This window comes from Triturus cristatus, chromosome 5_2 (assembly GCF_964204655.1).
Source record: "Triturus cristatus chromosome 5_2, aTriCri1.1, whole genome shotgun sequence".
Lineage (NCBI taxonomy): Eukaryota > Metazoa > Chordata > Amphibia > Caudata > Salamandridae > Triturus > Triturus cristatus.
Genome location: NC_140588.1, coordinates 22,550,041 through 22,571,170, shown reverse-complemented (window position 1 = coordinate 22,571,170; position 21,130 = coordinate 22,550,041). Strand labels below are relative to the sequence as shown.

The 21,130-nt window shown below is 48.5% G+C and overlaps 1 protein-coding gene across 2 annotated transcripts in view; it reads left to right on the top strand.

Annotated features, from left to right (window-relative positions):
• The window catches only part of SLC9A3 (solute carrier family 9 member A3), an 840,704-nt gene that overhangs the window by 632,510 nt on the left and 187,064 nt on the right, over positions 1-21,130 (top strand). The window lies entirely within an intron of this gene.

Genomic DNA, 21,130 nt, shown 5'->3' with positions numbered 1-21,130 from the left:
CTTCCTTCCTGAATTTTAGGTCATCTTGAATGTTTCCTAGTTTGGTTGACCAGGAGTTCCAGCATTTCACCAATTATACTGAGAAAAAGGATACTTGGTTGGACTTTTAAAATTGAGCTTAGTGACCTTTTCCGGGAATACTATTGGAAATGTAATTGTTGAAACTGCAGTCCTTTTCTTTTGTGGACAATGTAGACTACCTTAAAAATCTTGCTATAGTTAGTTGGAGTAGGGCTTGAAGCACTAGAGTTATGTGCTCCCTTTGGTGGAGGTGAAGTAGTAATCTTGCACTGTTTTGCCTCCTTTGTAGTTTTCATAATATGAAACAGGTGGTGCCATGTTATAGGCAGTTGGTATAGTCAACCCTTGATATTACAAGTGTGAGAATGTTCCATAGTTTCTGGTGATACCTAAATAAGGGAGGACATGCTGGGGTGTTATCATTATGCAGAGGAGATTTTTGTAATTTTGTGAGGATGCAAGGTCAAGGAGAAGTTGGAATCCATGGTCGTTCTAAGATTTCTCACCTGCCTTGATGTTGCAGAAGGAGTCTCCAATTCTTTGGGCTATATTGAGGTGGGTAGCTGATTGGTCCATTCTCCACAGATCTTGATCCTTTTTTTGCAGAATTGAGCTTACGATGGTTGGTCGTTATCTAATCTTTGGTGACAAAGAGGCATATCCCAAGCCAAGATGTAGTTAGGTCCATTGGGGAATGTTAGGCAGACCTATGTGTCATCTACATACAGGTACTGTAAGGGGGTAGGCTGGTGGTTAACTCAAGCAATTCCTCACACCAAAGTTATTCCAAAAAAAGTGTGCCTGATAAATATTCTCAGATGTGCCATTAAGGTAATAATATAAATATAATTTTCTAGGAGGTGCTTAAGAATACTTAGGGCCTGATTACAAGTTTGGTGGTGCGGCGCTGGGTCTGCCTGCCATATTTAGACTTTTACATTCACTGGCGGGCAGTTCTTTGGCGATCTCACAGCAGTGGCTATGAAATAGGCACTGCAATGGAACATCAGAGACAGTACCTGCATGGCATGGACTGGTGCAGTCCAGGCTGTGGAGGTACCAGGGTGCATGCATACGGGGGGCACATGTTGTGGCCCCTGCATGCATCCCATGGTCCTGAGGCACAAGGGGGTTTTGTTTCCTCTCGACCACGGTTTTCATGGAGGGGGAATCACCATGAAAACCGTAGAGGAGAGGAAATTTGTAATATCCTTGGTGGGACCGCTGCAGTCCCACTAAGCTTTTTGCAGCCTCAAGGAAGCTGCACCACCGCCAGGTAATAGTGGTTCCCTGGTGGCTGCGGCGGGGCAGTGGTGGTCCGACCACACCAAATTGTAATAGGGCGGTTGGAAGACGACCATCACTGCGCCCCGCAAATCTGGAGGCCCATGGACTGCCAGACTGGTAATTAAGCCTTTAGAGACAATACATATTTGAGGGGTTTAAAGGTACCTCATTAATGTGTATTTAAGGCTGGGCTGCATTGAGATTGCACTTGAAATCCATTCCGTTGGTAAATGGGCTGTAATCACTGGAGTCAAATTCCTTTCTTACCCTAAAACCTGCCATATAGTTTAAATGTATGCCAGAAAATGGTGATAGCAGTGGGTAAAATGCCTGTGGCTAGTTTGAAACAAAAGTGATGTATCACCATGGTGAGGGTTGCTAGCAATGATTCTGAGGTGACTTCTTAGGCTAATATATAAGTGCTTCTTCTGCTTCAGAATTATTAAAGCATGGTGGCCTATTATGTTGCTACTTTACTGGCTGGTAATCTACATCATGGGAATTTCTCCTGCTCATTCCTTATAGGTTAAATGTTCATCAGTGTTGAATGATGGCTCTCTGCTACTCAAATTTGTATACTCTCTCTATGGTCATGTAACAATTGGAGGTTTGGAGGACCAGCACTAGTAGTCCTTTACTTCTTCACGGCAATTGTGTTAATTAAACAAGGGAACAAGCTGTTAGGTATTCCATCACGTAAAGGCCGAAAAGGGAGACTAAAGGGAGGTCTCATAGTGTATGTCTGGAAAACAATATGCATATTTTATTAATATTTCCTAGCTTGAGTCATTACAGATGCCAATATTTGAAGGTGTGCATAATTTTCTGTGCATTCTATGAGTTTGAAATGATTTACTAGAGCGTAACAGCCATTGAGGAACCTCATACGCCTTATCCCTAAAATCTAGGGGCTTCTCCGATGCTTTTTTTCCTAGGCAGCCACGTGTGAGCAGGTGTGGTGACCAACTCTGAATACAATTTGGTTATGCTTTTATGTTTTAAGAAAATCCATAAAAAGGAAGGCCACTGAAGCTACTTGTGCATCCATGGTGGCCATCTTTAAATGAATTTTCTGAAATCATAAGGAAAGAAATTGAAAGATGCCTGCCACACATGCATACATACGCAGTGGAGGTTAACTTGCAACAATTCAAGAACCGTTTTTGAATGGCCACCTACTGATACAGCACAAGGAGGCTTTAAGGCATGTAGGCACATGGGAGTAGTTTTAAATTAAAAGAGGAGTTGGGAGAAAGGAGTGATAGCAAGGACTGTAATTAGCAATGGAGCAATACACAACACCCAGTCAAAAAATGGTGGGACAAAATTGCTCCTTGCACAGGACAAACTCAAGAATAGAGAGGAAAGCGGTCAAATGAGGACAAGGGAGGAGAAATAGAAAAGAATGCATACAATCATGTGTAAAGAGCTAAGTTAATGCCCACTCTATGTATAGAATTATTCACAAGAGGTCATAGAAAACAGACAACTAAAGCTATCTATACATAAGACCTAAAAATATTTATTTTATTCAGCACACAACGCTGAGTCCAAGATGGATTTGAACAGCTAAATACAAATGAAAATATATATGCTTGGGAAACCCAGTTCAGAACGACTCCTATTTTGCTAATTGGTTATTTTTGCCTGTGGCACATGAGGAGCTTACTGCCCCAAGTCTAACAAGACGATGCATCCTTCTGCTCTGACTTATAAGTAAACTTCCATTTTAAGTAGAAAAGGAGGAGAAAGGAGAAGAAACCCATTACCAAGAAAAAGAAAAATTTGCCATCTTGGAAACAAAGAGAAGTAGGATCTGTAATTCGGAAGCCCCAAAGAAAATCTCACAGGATTGACTATGTCATACTGTAGTAAAACAAAATAAAGTAGTTTGTCAGTGTGAGGAAAGCTAATGGGGAGAGGAGTTGGCCTAATGGCTAGGGCAGTCGACCTTGAATCTGGAGAACCGGGTTCGAGTCTCAGCAATGACGCTGAACATCCTGTGATTCTGGGCAAATCACTTAATGTCCCCGTGCCCAACAAAATGAATGTGTCCTCATGTAACGCAACTGGCGCTATGTAAAGCGCTCTGATACCCGATACCGGGTCAAGTTTGCGTTATATAAAACTCCGGAAGCCTTAAAATGACATCAACATAGTTAGGACTTCGGGGTGGAGCATAGCCAGGCTGTAAGAAGGCCGCTCTCTAGAGAGGCTCTGCTGGCAAAGTATACAATTCAGCAAAACTATCCACACAGCCGGTTCAACAAGGCCACCTTGCTGCCGCGGCTATAGGCTAAACAAGACTGCACCTTTGTGGCTATCTTTGGATCTTCCGTGAGCTGTGGGGCGATAGATTTCTCTGCTCTTAGGGCACGGCACCTGGAGGTGTTCTGTGGTCTTGCTGCAAGGCGGAGGTGCCGGCAGGCACCTGCGCCTCTGCAGGCAGAAATGTGAAAGCTTACAGGACGACTGAGATCCTGGCGCTTGGGCTGCTCCACCCTGCTGGTTCCCCGTGCTGTCAAACTGAGGGACTGGGCTGATCCGATAGAGCCGCACTGGAGCTGAAGGCCACGTTGAGCTGCTCGGCGGAAGACGTTGGCTTTGGGCCTGTGCTCTACAGTCCTTGCTCTGCAGGATTAAGGAGCTAGCCCAATATTAAACATCCAACCGACATCAGGTTATATTCCGTATCCACGAGGGGCTGAATCTGCGGTGCAACCATGAGTACTTGTCTGCCTCCTGCCCTTTGATATTCTAGAGAGCTGTCACGAGTTGCTGCTTTGTGGTGGTGCTGGAATAAGCCACTCACCTGCTGTGTGGTGTGCCCGCTTGACGGGCTGAATGGTGGAGGCTGCCCTGACCATAGGTGACCCCCTGGCATGGACTGACCTGCAAATTGCATGTAAATCAGCCTGTGAGCTGCCCACTGGGCCCATCATTTTCCTTGAGTCTGCTCATGTCCCCCATTGAGGGACCCATACTGGGAGTGGTGGGGTTTCGCCAGTGGACTGTTGTGCGTGCGACTTGGTGTGCATTGCGAAAGACTGGTCAGGCCCTTGGCAGGGGTGTGGCACCGCGAGGGGCCGAGTTCACTGCTGGTCCGCAGCCACATGCTCTGCCGCATCCCCCATATCTGGATATCACAAAGGCAACCCTGGTGCCACAAACCTGCTGCCCCTTTCTACCTTGTGCTTCCTCAATATCCACTGCAGGCCTTGCAACCTGGGCCTGCTCATGCCTCTTGGGGATTTGGTGACTTGGGGGAAGGCAGAGCCTGACTGGGAGACATCTAGACCTACGCTACCTACACTATCCATCCTCCCCAGCACCAACATGGGCATGCACGACACTCGACAGCCCAATCTCACATTAAAGTGCAAACATCTCCACATGACAGTTGATGCAAAGAGCTTGCTCTGAATCTTCCTCAGAGCACCAGGAGGAAAACACCACCCAGGATTTAGACCTACCTTAAAAAAATACTGGTGGAAGTCAAGACCAGCCTAAAAGTTAAAGACACAAAACTTTACATTCTCACTAACCGCCAAGACCACATGAAACAAAGGGTGGACAAGTGTTAGACCTGGCTTGATCACCTCGAGAAATGCATCTCCAATGCAGAGGATGCCCAATCTGTCTCCAAGGAGCACATGCTGCGCATGGACAAGGTCCTGGCATTGATAAAAGCCAAGAACGAAAATCTTGAAGCAAGATCAAGGTGCAACAACCTCAGAATCACTGGGATCCCAGAATCCACAGCGATAACCCAGAGAGAAGAATACACAGAGAAACTACTCAGTGAGCTCTTTGTGGAGAGGGTGCACTGCTCTCTGGCATCACGCTCCCCGGGTACCCCAAATCATCCCATCATCTCCACCTTCTAAATTATAAGGACAGGCACAACATGCTGTGCCTTGCTCGGGAGTGCCAATAGACACGCCACCAGGGCAATGACTTATCCTTCTGTCCAGATTTCACTATGGCAGTACAGACGGCCAGGCAGGTGTTCCTGCCTATCAAAAAGCTAATACAGAAAGCCGAAATTCTTTAAGACCTCCTGTATCTAGCCAAGCTACAAATTTTGCATGAGGGAAGGCCGCATTTCTTCACTGATGCCAAATCGGCCCTCAAATTCGCAAAGAACATTACGCCGCTGCGACGCTTCCCCGAGACCTCATTGCATCATACTGCAGATGGTTCTCTTAACAACGAATAGGGGGAGTTGCTGTCACAGATCTGGGTTGAATCCATCATCGTTCTTCAGCTCACTTCGCCGCCCCAGTTCAGACACAGCTATATGCAAATCAGGCTTGACCCTGTGCCTCATGGGAACAGTCCAGCCAAACTGCCAAGCCATGTCTTCCCTGGACCGGAAACAAGCATCCTGCAACCGGTTTCGGGCTAACAGTCCTCATCAGCCAGGCTAGCTTGAATCTAGTGGCAAAGTGAGCAAGGGACCCGCTTCTGGGCATACCCTGCCAACTTAGGGCGAACAAAGCAAACACAAGGAGATGATAGACAGAGCACTGAAAGTTTTCAGACACTCACCCCCAGTCATAGATCTGGGTTGAATCCATCATCGTTCTTTTGCTCACTTCTCCACCCCAGTTCAGACACAGCTTGTATCTCTAACCATTGCTCTAAATTTTCCCAAGCCTGTTGTGCCCTGTTCAGATTCTCTTTGTCAGTGGGTAACAAGTAGGCCTGGGCGGTAAATTCCGTTCCGTTTGCGGAATTTGCAGAATTTGGGTAATTTCGCGTTCCGCGGAGGACGCGAAATTGCCCAAAAATCTGCGTCCGCCACTTCGCGAAATTTTTTGCTTGTTCACGTTCTCAATATGCGTGTTCGCGAGATATTTCACCCCGAGCACGCAAACAGCGATCGCGAACAGGAAAAAAGTATCGCGAACAAGCAATTCCGCGTGTTCGCGGAATTTCTGCATGTTCGCGGAGACTTTTTACCGTTTCGCGGAGATTTGCGTAACGCGATTACGCAAATTCCGCCCACCCCTAGTAACAAGCCTATTTTTCCCTTGTTGCAAATATGCAGAGTGAAATGCTTTCCGGTTTTGACATACGGTGTAGCCATCTGGGGGTACGGTAAGTGCAGGGTGATCCAGCAAGAAGAGGACCGATTTTGTAGAAAATTGTTGGGGCTGGGTCCAGCTTGTTCTTCCATCTTTACCCACAAGGAACTGGGAATAGATTATGTGGAGGATCAGGTCAAACTGGCTTCTTTGTTACTTTGGGTCTCAGTTTGGGTAGATGAGAGATTGCGGTATTGACATTTTTAACAGATCACAACTTCTTAAAAAGGGTGACCGGGGCCTCTTTAAGGAACGTGTTTTAAACATATTTAAAGATGAGAGGGACACCAGGGTACTGGAGAAACACTCCAGCACATCCTACTTGCTCCTGAAATCCGCCATTGGTATTGAACCTTGCCTCACAGCAGTTAAATATCCTAGGAACAGATCATCGCTCTCAAAATTTTGCTTGGTTTCCATTTGTACAATGATCTGTTTCCCCCTGGGCCCATTCGATCCTCATGCCCTTTTAACCTGTCCTTGTGATGATTGTTCCCCCAAACCCTAACACACTTGGTTTTATTCTGTAGGTGTTATGACTTTTTGCGTAAAAGATATCTATTACCACTTTTAAAAGCGAGGAACTTTACTCAATTTCGACCTGCCTTTTTACATTTACAGTTTTTACCTGCCCAGCAGTGATGTTGAAGTGAAGTTATCTAAAAGGAGCCTTGCATTGGAATAAAATAATGTGTGCCTAAGATATAATGATGTGCAAGACCGGCTGACTCACTATTTTTAAATCTGCACCATAATGTTTTTAGATTGTGTAATCGGAATGAAATGTACTGGACTGTGTATATTAAGGTTTTTAAGCATTTCTATATGGCTTTTATCTTTTTATCTTTTATGATTATGATGCATAATTGAATAAAGATTAATTAATTGGAAAAAGATCAATAAATAACAACACAACAAAATTATACAACAATACTGTACACTATGTTGCTGTTGGGCTTTGTTACTGTTGTGTGAAGTAGCTTCTTTACAGACTTAAACATTTGATGCTACATTTCCAGACCACAACAAAATATTAGATTAGCCTTACAGTATAAAAGAAACAATAAACACTGCCATTTGTCCCACAATGTTACAGTCCAAGCTCTGCATTTTTACAGATAGACGAACTACCATTAATTGATGGCTCACCCTCCCTGCTAAAATTGCAATTTTCCTGCAGGTTTCCACTGGCACCACCTAAGCTAACTGCAATTTGAAACTACTTGACCTGGCAGGGTGTCTGCCCAACGAGCCAGCAGGTCATAGATGTTGTGTCTGTGCACTGATTATGTGTTGCACAGACCTGGGTTGATGTCCCGCCGAAATGCGCCGTGTCGCGGGAGCCGGCCGTGTGGCGTAGGCCCTTGAATAATGGGACAGACACAGGAGGTTCTTACTTGCTGCTCGCGTGTGTCCAGCTCTTACACCAGGCACACACGCACATCTCTTTATTAAACACAGCCTGCGCTACGTGGGATAAAGCAATTAAACACACGCATGGCGGTAGAACTCACCGCTCACCCCAGCGGCTGCGCAGCAGCAATGTTTGCACACAAAATCTGTTATCGCGAGGAGTGATACAACATTCCTCCCAAAAATGAAAGTCACACACACAACACAAACATTATTCTCTCCGCACAACAGTCACATTATTTCAACTGCAGCATTCCAGCCCATAGTTCTGTCAGCATACACCCTTAGCAATGAAAATATTTCAATCGACTTGAGGGCTCCGGCTTCTTAAGCAGCCGGTATTGGGTGCGGGTCTCCCGGCACTCGCTGTTATCTTCAGGGGATGCTGGGGGCTCCACAACCTCCTGAGGAACATCTTGAGGATGTGTAGACACCTCCACTCTATCCGATTCTGGCAGGACCTGATCAGACTCGGACCAATATTCACCATGACAATCATCCGGACCATCGTCCATAGGGCCACCCCCAGTACTGGAATAACCATGATACTTCTTGAATGCCGAGACATTTCTAGTGCGCACTTCCACTCATCTCTTAACTGTGACTTGCGTGCCTCGAACCTGAATGATGAGCCAAGAGTCTTTTTCAAATGGAAGGCGGAACTTGCTAAATGGGTGCCTATCTTGAACAAGTACCAAATCTCTGACTTTGAGATGAGAATTTTCCGCTCTACGCCTTCTGCTGACTTGATCATTGGCTTGTTTTCTTCCGCAGTCCACAGCTCTTTTATCTATTTCTTGGGGAACCCATTGGGGATGATGAAGAATAGAATCACTCACAACTCTTCCCATAGACAGGTGTCCTGGAGCACGCCCTGTGGAGGTGTGGGGAGTCTGCCTGTAATCCCATGGAAAAGAATATATAGATTGTTCTACCGAGTCACCATTAGCCACTGCTATGCGGATCACTTTGCTCAATGTCCTCATGAAGCGCTCCGCTTCTCCGTTCGCATGTGGTCATTTTGGGGTTATTTTCTTGTGGACTATCCCTTGAGATGCCAAGTACAATGCAAACTCTTGTCCCTGGAATGGTGGACCATTATCAGTTCTAATTTCTTAGATCACCTTTTCTAGCTTGGGGATGACCTCGCTTGCACTCAGGGAGGACAGCACCTCTACCTCCGGATACTTTGAGTAGTCATCTATTATCACCATTGAATGTCACCCATCCGGGTGACTCCCAAAATCCATGCTTGCGCGTATCCATGGGCCTTCCGGACGCCGCTCAGTTATGATGGGTGACGGAGGATTCGGTTCCCCGGTCACTTGACACCACTGACAGGAACGCACCACATCTTCTACTTTGTCGTCCATAAGAGGAAACCAGACCTTGGTTCTGAGTCTGCCTTTGGTTTTTACCATTCCCTGGTGTCCAGCATGTGCCAATCCGACCACTCGGTCCACGAGAGTTGAAGGAATGACCAACCGGTGCCCTCGAAGTAGGCACCCATTCGGGTCAGCACTGAGCTCGTGTCTCACTTGATACAGGCTCTCGATTACCTTCCTGGCTTCTGGAGTAAAAGTTACTCCTTGACTTCAGAGAGGATGCCATTTGTTTGTCTTTACAGCCTCTAACACTTTCTGCAAACATGCATCTCGGACAGTAGCGTGGAACAGCTCCGCTAGGGATATTGGCAGCGGACGTGACCTGTCCGCTATGTATCTCACATATGCTTCAGTTTCTTCCACATCATCAATCTCCCTACGAGTGGCGGCCCTAGGATGACAAGATAAATAATCAGTCGGATTACTGGCTCCAGGGCAATACTCGACCTTACAATTGTATTCCTGCAGCTGCAGCATCTATTTCTCTATGCCAGGTGGTGGCTTGGATGCCGTCCCAGTGAATAGAGGAATGAGAGGTTTGTGGTCGGTGGTGACCAGAAAAGGTTTTCCATATACATATAGATGGAAGTGCTGACACCCCCAATGCACAGCAATCGCTTCCTTTTCTATTTGGGAATACCTTTGTTCAATCTCAGTCAATGACCTACTGGCAAATGCCACAGGAGCCCACTCATCTTCATCTGTCATCTGTTGGAGTAGAACTGCTCCCAAATCTTTTGGGCCAGCATTAACAGCAACTTTAGTCTGCTGTTTTGGATCAAAATATCTCAGTGTGGTGTTGCTCGATAGGGCATCTTTGGTAGCTTGAAAAGCAGTCTCTTGCTCTGAGCCCCACACCCACGGGACAGACCCTTTTGTCAGTTCTCTCAATGGCGTGGTCAATGATGATAAGTCTTTAATGAATCTGCCACAGTAATTGATCTTTCTTAGGAAACTGCACATTTTGTTCACATTTGTGGAAGCCGGTGCCTCTTTAACGTCTTTGACTTTTTCAGGGTCGGGGCGACTCCTTCTGCTGAGAATATGTAACCAAGGAACTGTAGTCTCTGTTGAAGGAACTTGCATTTGTATTTGTGTAAAGTGAGCCCAGAGTCTTGTATTCGCTGGAGCACCTGCCTTAGCCTATTGTTGTGCCCAGGTATTGACTTTGCATGAACTAGAATATCATCACTCACATTGACTACACGTGGGAGGTCAGCCAGGAGTTCTCTGATAGTATTTTGGAATACCTCTGCGGCGCTCGATATCCCAAAGCTCAACCACTTGTAGAGCCTCAATTCCACATGCGTAGAAAATGTTGTGATGTATCTTGACATTCATCAAGGACCAGTTGATGATACCCAGCCCGCAGGTCAAGTTTTGAGAACCAGCAGGCCTCACTTAGTTCCCCTATTAGGTCATCAATGGTCAGAGTCAAATGCCATTCTCTTTTCATTGCTGCATTGGGAATTTGCATGTCCACGCAGTTTCTCACCTCCCCCGGCTCCTTGTGCTTCCTTGCAACCATGATTGGTGATACCCAAGGGGTCAGACCCTTTACCTTTTCAATAATCCCTGCTTCCTCAAGCTTGCCCAGTTCCTTTTCTACCAGGGGCGTCAGATGAAATGCAACCCGCCTGTGTCGAAGGGCTACTGGCTGCACTGAGGGGTCAATATGGAGATGTATCTGTTGCCCAGGAGACATCCGATTCCATTGAATACTTTTGGGAATCTTCCAATATTTGACTCACACCTTCTTGGTGTACTCCGAAGGCAAACATGTCAATGCCCAGGGCTTCTGCTGACTTGCACCCCAGCAACATGCACCGTCCTTCCTCAGTAACGTATACCACTGCCTCCACTTCCTGATTGTCATAAGCTAAAGTAGTTTTGAATTTTCCCCTAATGGCGAGGGGCTTGGATTGTCCATATGCAAACACAGTGATCTTAGCAGGTGTCAACGCTGGGGGATGGGTTATCCCTTGGTGAGTTTCACGGGACATGATGTTTATGGTCGCTCCCGTATCTACAATTGCCGTCGACGGGAGCCCTCCCACGAGGATTTGGCACTGTGAGAGATGACTCTGGGTATTCCACGCCGACCCTACGGTGAATACCGAGTATACTGTGTGCTCTTTTCGACTGTCATCGTCCATATCACTGCTTTGTTCCTCTGACTCTTGGATCACATTCACCTGGGACCTCATATCTCGTCCTCTGCTTGATCGACAGACCTTCATGAAGTGATTCATTTTGCCACCCACCGTGCATCTTTTGCCTTTCGCTGGGCACTCTGATGGTCTATGTGAGGGTCCCACACAGCATCCGCATGTGGGGGCTTTCGGACCTCTCGTCCTGATTGGCACTGTGGTGGCTGTCGGAGTGACTGCATTCACTGGTTTCGTCTTGATGGGAACCTGTAGTGCTGCTTCCATATGTGCCGCCCGTGCCTTTGAGAGCTCTTTGGTCCTTCCCATGGTAAGTATCTCTGCCAACGACTTCCCTGACTCCTCCAGAATTCGCTCCTGCAGCTTTGCTGAGGCGCACCCCAGGATGACTTGGCCCCTGATCTCCTCCATCTCATCCTGAAACCCACATGTGCTGGCAAGCTCCTTTAGCCTTGCATGAAATACATCTAGCAACTCTTCAGGCTGTTGCATAGCTTGTCTAAATACAAATCGTTCATAGTCACGATTTGCTATGGGCTCAAAATGAGCATTTGGCTGCGATGAGCGTGAGATGAGTCTTAGGCACTGCCTCCGCCACTGATTTGGCTATCTTGTACACATCCTTCCCTCCAAGATGTAAAATCATCACCCTCTTCTGTTCATCATCTACTCTTGTGGCCTCAAAGAATAGTAGCACTCGCTCTACCCATTCTTTCCACAGTGGGGCTTGAGCAGATGGGGCCACATCTACCACCAAAGGCTCTATAGCAGGGATATGAGCCATGACTGTGGAGGCTGTGTGTTACCAAAATGTCCCTTTTTACCACTGGCTGTGTAGCTATGCCTGGAAACAGCTGCTCTATGTCCAGGGCACTCAGTGGTCACTGCTCACCGGACACCTTGTGCACTCGAGAGCTCCGCCTTGGCACCCACTGGATCAGCAGTCTGTGCTCAGCAGCAGTATACCAGCACTGCCCCCTCAGGAATTGCACTGGTGCGAAGTCAACTCTCCTCGGGACGTTGCTGCCTCCTCTAAGCAGCACGTGGGAGTGGCGTCCCTGCAGCACGAGCACCGCACACTTGTTGGAATAGTGCACAGCCGCCGCCTGGGACCACAATATTCAAAAACAAAGAAACCTCTGACACCATAAATTCAGATATATTTTTACTCCAGACAGATTTTTTATTTATCCCTGGGTTATATTTAAATATACGAAGTATTTTTTAATTATTTTGTTTTCCCAAAAAAACATTATCCCTATGCAGAGCCAACTAAATAGAAACCTTTTAGCCGTGTTTAACATGTAAATGACAAAACATGCGTACATTTAGACCAGATTTACAGAAAACAACCATCAAAAGACATTTAACAAACATATCTCATTTTTATACACACATGTAACAGAAGATATACATTTCTCCAAACATGTAATAGTCCTGCTCTTTTCACAATAAAAGGTACAGGGAATGTTATGGTTTAAATCCTCAAAGTACACCAATAGCTTGCGCCTAGAAGAGGGGGGTCTCCTTACTATCTAAATCCTAGTATATAGCCATACTCAATAGGCTCTAAAGTGTCCAAATCTCAGACCGCAGTTGAAACTAGGTTAATAGAGCGAACCTCCCATCTGATATAACCAACGAGTTTCGACCTTCTCTCTGGCGCTTCTTATGAACGAGGTCTTCATCAGGGGGATACTTTATCAAGAGGACTTGTGGTACCTGTGTAGTTAAAAAATCAGGGACTAATCAGCCGCTATATTTAATATATAAAGTCTAGAAATTATTGTATTATCATTGGTTGGAGCATTACATACCTATTTTCCTTTTTGTACTTTTTGTAATAACAAGTAATCTTTTTGTGTACTTTCAGCAAGGGCGTGAGGCCTTTTTGTGGCGTGTTCACAAAACTAAAAAAGAATAGAAGTAATAATGTATATACATTGCCACTCGAGTGTATAGAACAACACGTAGAGGCTGTCAATTCATTAGAGTTTTAATTTGTGTGGCCATATTCTATATTTACCACCATGCTTAATGACTGCCCGAGCGTGAGGTGTGCACATCAGGTACAGTGCTCCAAACGAGTGATTAGTTACATGCCAATAGAGATGCCCATGGTGCACAAAGCATCCACTCGTGATAACGTGGTGGTACAGAAGTGTTCCATGATAAAAACAACACGTGCCATCTCAGTGGTATTAAAGGTTACAGAGAAGTATGGAATACCTGTATTTTGTTTAAGGGAACCCTTGCTCATTATTCCTGGGGTGGTCACTCTCTTCGGTTGTTGTCGCCGCCCCTACTATCGGTGCTCGGTTCCTATCTCCGAGTCAGCCGTTAAGGTACTCCACTAACGCGGTCATTCAATCCGCGTAGGCAGGATTAAATGTCTCGTTCCTGGAGCTCAAAGCAAAGGACGTTACCTCTGCGGGATTAACCATCGTATCTGATCATAGCGGTACTTCCGTATTTCAAAACATGGACGGCCATGTTTTGAAATACGGAGAATTACACAACATCACTCAAGAATTTGTTGCAAAATAACCAGTGTACTGATAGTGTCCCACTGTTTGGAATACCAACATGGCCCCAATGATATCAAATGGACAATATTAAAACACGTGACTGGCAAAAACATCAACAGTTTATTGTCCAGATTTGAAGCTAAAACCATCATGTATTTTTCCAGCCACTATAGGTTTGCACATTAATGCCATGTAAAATGACCAAGTTATTCATGACTGCCCTTAGGTGAGTTTGTGTACTATTTGAGTACGTGTTATATCCACCACTTTTTTTAAAAAAAACCTGCTCCTCGGATGAAGTTTAACACAAGTGTGCTTCCCCTTTAAGAAGTACCTGTCCTGACGTTGTGAACCGGAAACGAGACACAGTCCGGCAGAGCCGTCCATGTTTTGAAATACGGACGTACCGCTTTGATCAGATACGATGGTTAATCCCGCAGAGGTAACGTCCCTCGCTTTGAGCTCCAGGAACGAGACATTTAATCCTGCCTACGCGGATTTAATGACCGCGTTAGTGGAGTACCTTAACGGCTGACTCGGAGATAGGAACCGGGCACCAATATTTGGACACTTTAGAGCCTATTGAGTATGGCTCTATACTAGGATTTAGATAGTAGTGAGACCCCCCTCTTCTAGGCGCAAGCTATTGGTGTACTTTGAGGATTTAAACCATAACATTGCCTGTATCTTTTATTGTGAAAAGAGCAGGACTATTACATGTTTGGATAAATGTATATCTTCTGTTACATGTGTATATCAAAATGAGATATGTTTGTTAAATGTCTTTTGATGGTTGTTTTCTGTAAATATGGTCTAAATGTACGAATGTTTTGTCATTTACATGTTAAACACGGCTAAAAGGTTTCTATTTAGTTGGCTCTGCATAGGGGCAATGTTTTTTTTGGGAAAACAAAATAATTAAAAAATACTTCGTGGGGGAGGAGCCTAGCGCTTGACCAAGATGGCCGCGTGAGCTCTGAGCTCCCGAGACCCTCGCGCCCTCCGTCGACTATCCTGTCTCTAATCCTGTCGGTATGCATGGCATCGTGTGGATGACCTGTCAGGGAGGCGATTGATGCTATCCGCGGTCGGATCGCCCACCGGGAACCGGACTTATGCCTGGCGGAAGATTGCGGCCTACCTCCGAGGGATGCCAGGAGCTAGAGTTGGCAGGATGCCCGACTTCTAGTTGAACAACAACGGCCAGGCGAGGTGTGAACTGTCGGACGGAGGTCCCCGTCCTTTCACTTTCGCTTTCTCTCCCTTTGTCAGCCCTGCCCCTGGAGAGCTCTTGGTGGCTTTATTACCCTATGTACGCTCTGCAGGCTACTCTGGTGGCCCACTGCAGAACTGATCACCCCTGATTCCTTCCATTGAGAGGGACCCGTCTTATCTGAACCGACCTGATTGGTACCAACCATGTCGGGCAAAGCAGAGGTGGATCGGCTGAAGCCTAAGTCTACCAGGCGGGGAGCCTATACCCAAGTCAATAGTATGGACCGCTATGCTCTGCAGAAGGGATCACCGAGTGGGTCGAGCCAGTCGCCGGATACCCAGAAGGAGGCCTCGCCTTTGGCCCCGGAGCTCTCACTACAGGATGTCATGGGCGCGCTCGAAGGGATGCAGACCTCGATTGGGAGACAGTTTGATGCCCTGGCGCATAAGGTGGATGCCATCTTGGTGGATGTTAACCTGATCCGTGCGGACTTGGGCAAAACGAATGAACGGGTTAGGACCCTGGACCTCAAGACCACGGGCCTCACCGATGATGTCACGGAACTGCAGATCGAGGTTCGTAAGCTGAGGACCGAGAGTGATCTCGCCGCCCGCCGGCTGGAGGATTTTGAGAGCCGGGCCAGGCGCAACAACGTGCGCGTCATCGGGGTCCCGGAGTCCTCGGATGAGGCTTCGGTTGACCTGCTTGTCGAGGACTTGGTGCTTAATCATCTGAAGCCCAAGGGTCTTGGAAAGTTCTTTGCGGTTGAAAGGGCCCATAGAGTGCCGGGTGGGAGGCCCAAGGTGGGTGCCCCACCGAGGCCGATCGTCGCTCGGCTCTTTCATTTTCGAGATCGGGACGCTATCCTGCAAGCATCGAGGGTGACGGGCCCGGTCCCCTTCCAGAACGCGTCGGTGAATTTCTACCCGGACTTCACCCAGCAGGTGCAGAGGCAGAGACAGGGCTTTCTGGGGGTGAAGAGGCGGCTTCGGGAGAGGGATCTGAGGTATGCCATGCTCTTCCCTGCCAGACTACGTGTGGTGCACGAAGATCGGACATTTTTCTTTGACTCTCCTGTTATGCCCGATGAATGGCTGGACGCTTTGCCCCGACGACGGACGGGGGAGGACATTGTCGAGGATGGGGACAGTGGCCGGGATGGGCAGGGCTGATTTTTCGGAGCCGGTAAGATTCGATTTGCCTATATTTGAAGACTTGAATAGAGTGCAGTCAATGCGGAGGGCGGCGGGTGGACGAGGGGTGCTCTTTTCCTCCCTTAGGGTACTTTTTGTAGATTTTTGGGGGGTTTTGTAGGGCGACAGGCACACTGCAAGTTGGGGGGGCTTTGTAAGCTGCCGCAGGGGTGCAGGGTGGGGGGGGTTTCTGGGACTTTGGGTTTGTTGTTGGGGGGTTTATTTCTGCAAGGCATGATGATTCTTTCAGGACTGTTCCATGGTGGCTCTTCGGGAGTGGGGTGGGCCTCTTTACGTTTGAGGATGGGGGGTAGGGGTTTAAGTGTAATAAGCTGGAATGTTAATGGTTTGGGGGATCGCATTAAGCGTGGGATTGTTTTGCAATTCTTGAAACGGTCAATGCCGGATGTTGCCTTGCTGCAGGAGACGCACCTTATTGGTAATACGTGCTATGCTCTGAACAGGAAGGGGTATAAATTCATAGCACATTCGGGATTCTCCTCTGGGTCCAGGGGTGTGGGCATCCTAGTCAGAGCCTCGCTACCATTTGAGGTGGACTCCACCATTGTTGATGATAGGGGGAGGTTTGTGGCGGTGGCGGGGCGGTGGGAAGGAAGAACTTTGGTTTTAGTTTCGGTTTATGTCCCGCCGGCCCTGCAGGCCTCCACGTTCACAGATCTGGGTAGGGCCCTGCTGGATCTCCCGGGGGGTATGCTTGTGGTGGGAGGTGATTTCAACGCTGTTGGCTCCGGCCTGCTGGATAGATACCCGCCCAGAGACACAGGGGGGGCTCAGAGGTGGCTCCCAGACTTCCCAAACACGCTTGGCCTGATAGACTGCTGGAGGCTCCGGCACCCAACACAGAGCCAATACACGTTCCACTCCGGGGCACATGGTAGTCTCTCCAGGATCGATTACCTACTCACTCTGGCTGCGCATGCCTCATTGGTCTCCGAGGCGAGGCACATGGCGCGTGGTATATCTGACCACTCGCCAGTTTGGATCCGGTTGGATCTGGGTCGGGAGGGAGGCGGAAGGGTGGCCCCTATCAACCCGTGGTACTTCCGAGACCCCAAGATGCGCAGCGCGCTGGTAAAGAAAGTAGATAATTTTTTCAAGGATAATCAGGGGTCCGTGGACTCGGCAGTGTCGCTGTGGGAAGCATTTAAGACCGTGCTCCGAGGGGAAGCCCTCTCCCTAGTAGTAGCTGCCAAGCGGCGGAGAGATGGCGAGGTTCTGCAGGTTGAGGAGGAGATCGCGGCTCTGGAGGGAGCGCTGGAGGGGGAGGTTACAGAGTCCTCACTGCATGAGCTTTGCTTGAAGCAAGCTGAGTATAAGGACCTGGTGACGAACGCCGCTAAGACCCTCAGTAGGGAGCAGCAGGGCCGATTGTATGATGTTGGTGACAAGGCAGGGAAACTCCTGGCTTGGCTGGACAAAAAAGAACGGGTCAGGGTCAATAGAGTTGTGCCAGAGTTGACGGGAGAGAGAGGAGAGGCGATTGTGGAACCTGAGAGGATTGTACAGTGTTTCTCGGAATATTTCTGTAGGGTTTATGCCTCGGTGTCGGATAGGCCGCCCGAGGACTCGTCTGACCTCCTCCATGATATCGAGTTGCCCTGTCTCTCGGACATAGATAGGGAAGATCTAGATGGTGACATAACGGTTGAAGAGGTGGCGGGGGCTATCCGCGCGTTAAACTCGGGTAAGGCCTCGGGACCGAACGGTTTGCCGGTCGATTTGTACAAGCTGTTTCCGGATAGGGTCGCCCCTCACCTGCGCGCCATGTTTATGGAGGCGCGGGGGAGTGGGACCCTCCCGATGGACCAGCGACTGGCGACGATCGTGGTTATACACAAAGAGGGCAAACCCCGAGATAAGTGCGCCTCATATAGGCCTATCTCACTTCTTAACGCAGAGCCGAAAATTCTGGCTAAAATCCTGGCGACCCGATTAATTAGGGTACTCGGTGACTTGGTCCACCCGGATCAATCCGGCTTCATCCCGCACCGAAACACAGCGTTAAATCTTCGGCGCCTTCATGGTGTAATCGCCAGGGCGGACACACTGCGTGAACCAGCTATTGTGACGTCTCTTGACGCCACGATGGCATTCGACACGGTGGAATGGGCATATTTGTGGGCCGTACTGACCAAGTTCGGCTTTGGCCACGGTTTTGTGAGTTGGGTGAGGTTGCTGTATGAGGGGCCACTTGCGAGTGTGGTGGTGAATGGTCGGGCGTCGACTCCGTTTCAGCTTGGGAGGGGTACCAGGCAGGGTTGTCCCCTGTCGCCTTTGTTGTTCGCCCTCGCCCTTGAGCCGCTGGCTGCGTGGATACGTTGGCACCCGGATATACGGGGCCTTAGATGGTCGCCTGAGCACGAGGACCGTATTTCGCTCTATGCCGATGATATCCTGCTGTATCTTGCCTCACCCAAGAAATCACTTATAGTGGTCTGTGACGTACTCACATCTTTTGGTAGGAACTCGGGTCTTGTTATCAACTGGAGTAAATCATATTTGTATGTTCTTAGTGGCGAGGTTCCCCCGATCCCTAGAACATGTTCGATACAGGTCGCTCAGCAGGGCTTCGTGTATTTGGGGATCTTTATCTCCATGGACTCTGCGGTGCGATATGAGAAGAACCTGCTCCCCCCCCTGGCACGCCTGAGGCGGGATGTTGAAGGCTGGCGGAGGCTGCCGCTCTCCCTCGTCGGGCGTGCGGCCCTGTTCAAAATGATGTCGCTTCCCCGCTTCCTCTACGCACTGCAGAATACTTTGGACTGGGTTCCGGCCAAATACTTTCGGGAGGTCGAAGGCCTCCAACGAACGTTGCTTTGGGATGGGCGGCCGCGAATAGCTATTGCAAAGTTGACGCTTCCATGGTACGACGGGGGCATTGCGCTCCCAGACATCCGACGGTACTATTGGGCCACCCAGCTGAGTGCGATTAACCATGGGTTTTATGGCCCTGCCCTCAGCCCTGGGTATGCCATGGACAGGTGGTTGCTGCGTGGTGGTAACTATTACAGGGCGTTGTATTCGCGGTCCTTGGACTCGTCCCTCACGGGGCCCACTGCTGTGGCGGTGCGAGTGTGGAAGATGGCAACTGACTCGCTGGGCTGGAAGGATAGGCTCACCCTCGCTACCCCGCTATTTGAATCTGAGAGAATGGGTAGGCTTTGGCACACAAAAGGCTTTGACAAATGGGACTTGATCGGCATCTCCAGGGTCGGAGATGTCCTGATTAAGGGGAGGGTGAAGTCCTTTGAAGAGTTGCAGAAGGAGTATGAGCTGGGGCCATCTGAGTTTTTCCGCTATATTCAGGTGCGTCACGCCCTCCGATCAGTCCTCATAGAGGGTGAGAAGGTGCCTGAGTCCTCTCCTTTGGAGGACCGGGTCCTTGATGGCCATATGCCCGAGAGCACGATCTCACTCATCTATAAGAAACTGATCAACGTCCGGGCGGATATGCTTCTGGGGTTGAGGGACCAGTGGGCTAGGGATGGCCTCGAGTTGGATGACGAGGATTGGCAGTCTGCTGTTTCATCTCCTAAGGAGGTTGCGATCCCGTCGCGTCTGAGGCTGGTGCAGCTTAAAATACTGCATCGAGTGTATGTGACGGGGCCAAGGCTGGTTCACATGGGATTCTCGGAGGACGGCCTATGCAGGAGGGGTTGTGGTATGGTGGGTACTTTCCTGCATATCATTTGGGAATGTGGTGTCATCACGGAATTTTGGAGGAGAGTCCATGCAGTGATGGGGGAGGTGACGGGCATTGCTATGCAGCCGGAAGCGCGGTGTTGTCTACTGAATGTCTGGGGGCCCACTGATCATAATGCGGCGCAGACCCAATGGGTGACTCTGGGCAACATGGTTGCTAAGAGAGATATCGCGCGATTGTGGGGCTCTGCGGGGCCCCCCACATTGACCGCGTGGAAAGAAAATATGGACTGGAGTATGTTAAGGGAAAAGACGGTCTATTGCGCTAGAGGCCGCCCCCGGAAGTGGCACGCCATATGGGGGCGGTGGAATCAATACAGGGGGGGGAATATGTCTTGCCCCGGATCTGGATCCTCCCGAGGAACAGCTTTCCTCCTAACCTTCTTTCCAGCCCAGTATGGTTTATGGACCTTTTGGCCTCTACAGTCCCTCTTCTTCCTCTTTACTTTGTACTGTAACTGTTAGATGAGTGGGGTCCGGCCTCCCCTGGGGGGCTCATCATGGGCTTTCAGTGTTCTTGCCTTGCTGGGGTTTGTTGTGCGTTTTTGTGTTTAATTAAAATTGAACCTCTGCACTTCTCCTTTCATGGTACTGGGGACGCATCTCTGTTTCTATATATCGATGCTGCCGAACCTCCGGGTTGTCGGCTGAATAGCTGTGTCCTGACTTTTGAAAATAAAGGTTTTTAAAAAAAAAAAAAAATACTTCGTATATTTAAATATAACCCAGGGATAAATAAAAAATCCGTCTGGAGTAAAAATATATCTGAATTTATGGTGTCAGACGTTTCTTTGTTTTTGAATATAGTTTACGATTCATACCTCTGTACTCCTTAACAGAATCACTCCCCTGTTTTTTTTACTTGCCCGGGACCACAATGCCACCACCCTCGTCACCAAATGTTGTGTCTATGCACTGATTATGTGTTGCACAGACCTGGGTTGATGTTGCGCTGAAATGCACTGAGTCGCGGGAGCCGGACGCGTGGCGTGAGCCCTTGATTAATGGGACAGACACAGGAGGTTGTTACTTGCTGCTCGCGTGTGTCCAGCTCTCACGCCAGGTGCAAGCTCATATCTCTTTATTAAACGCAGCCCGCGCTACGT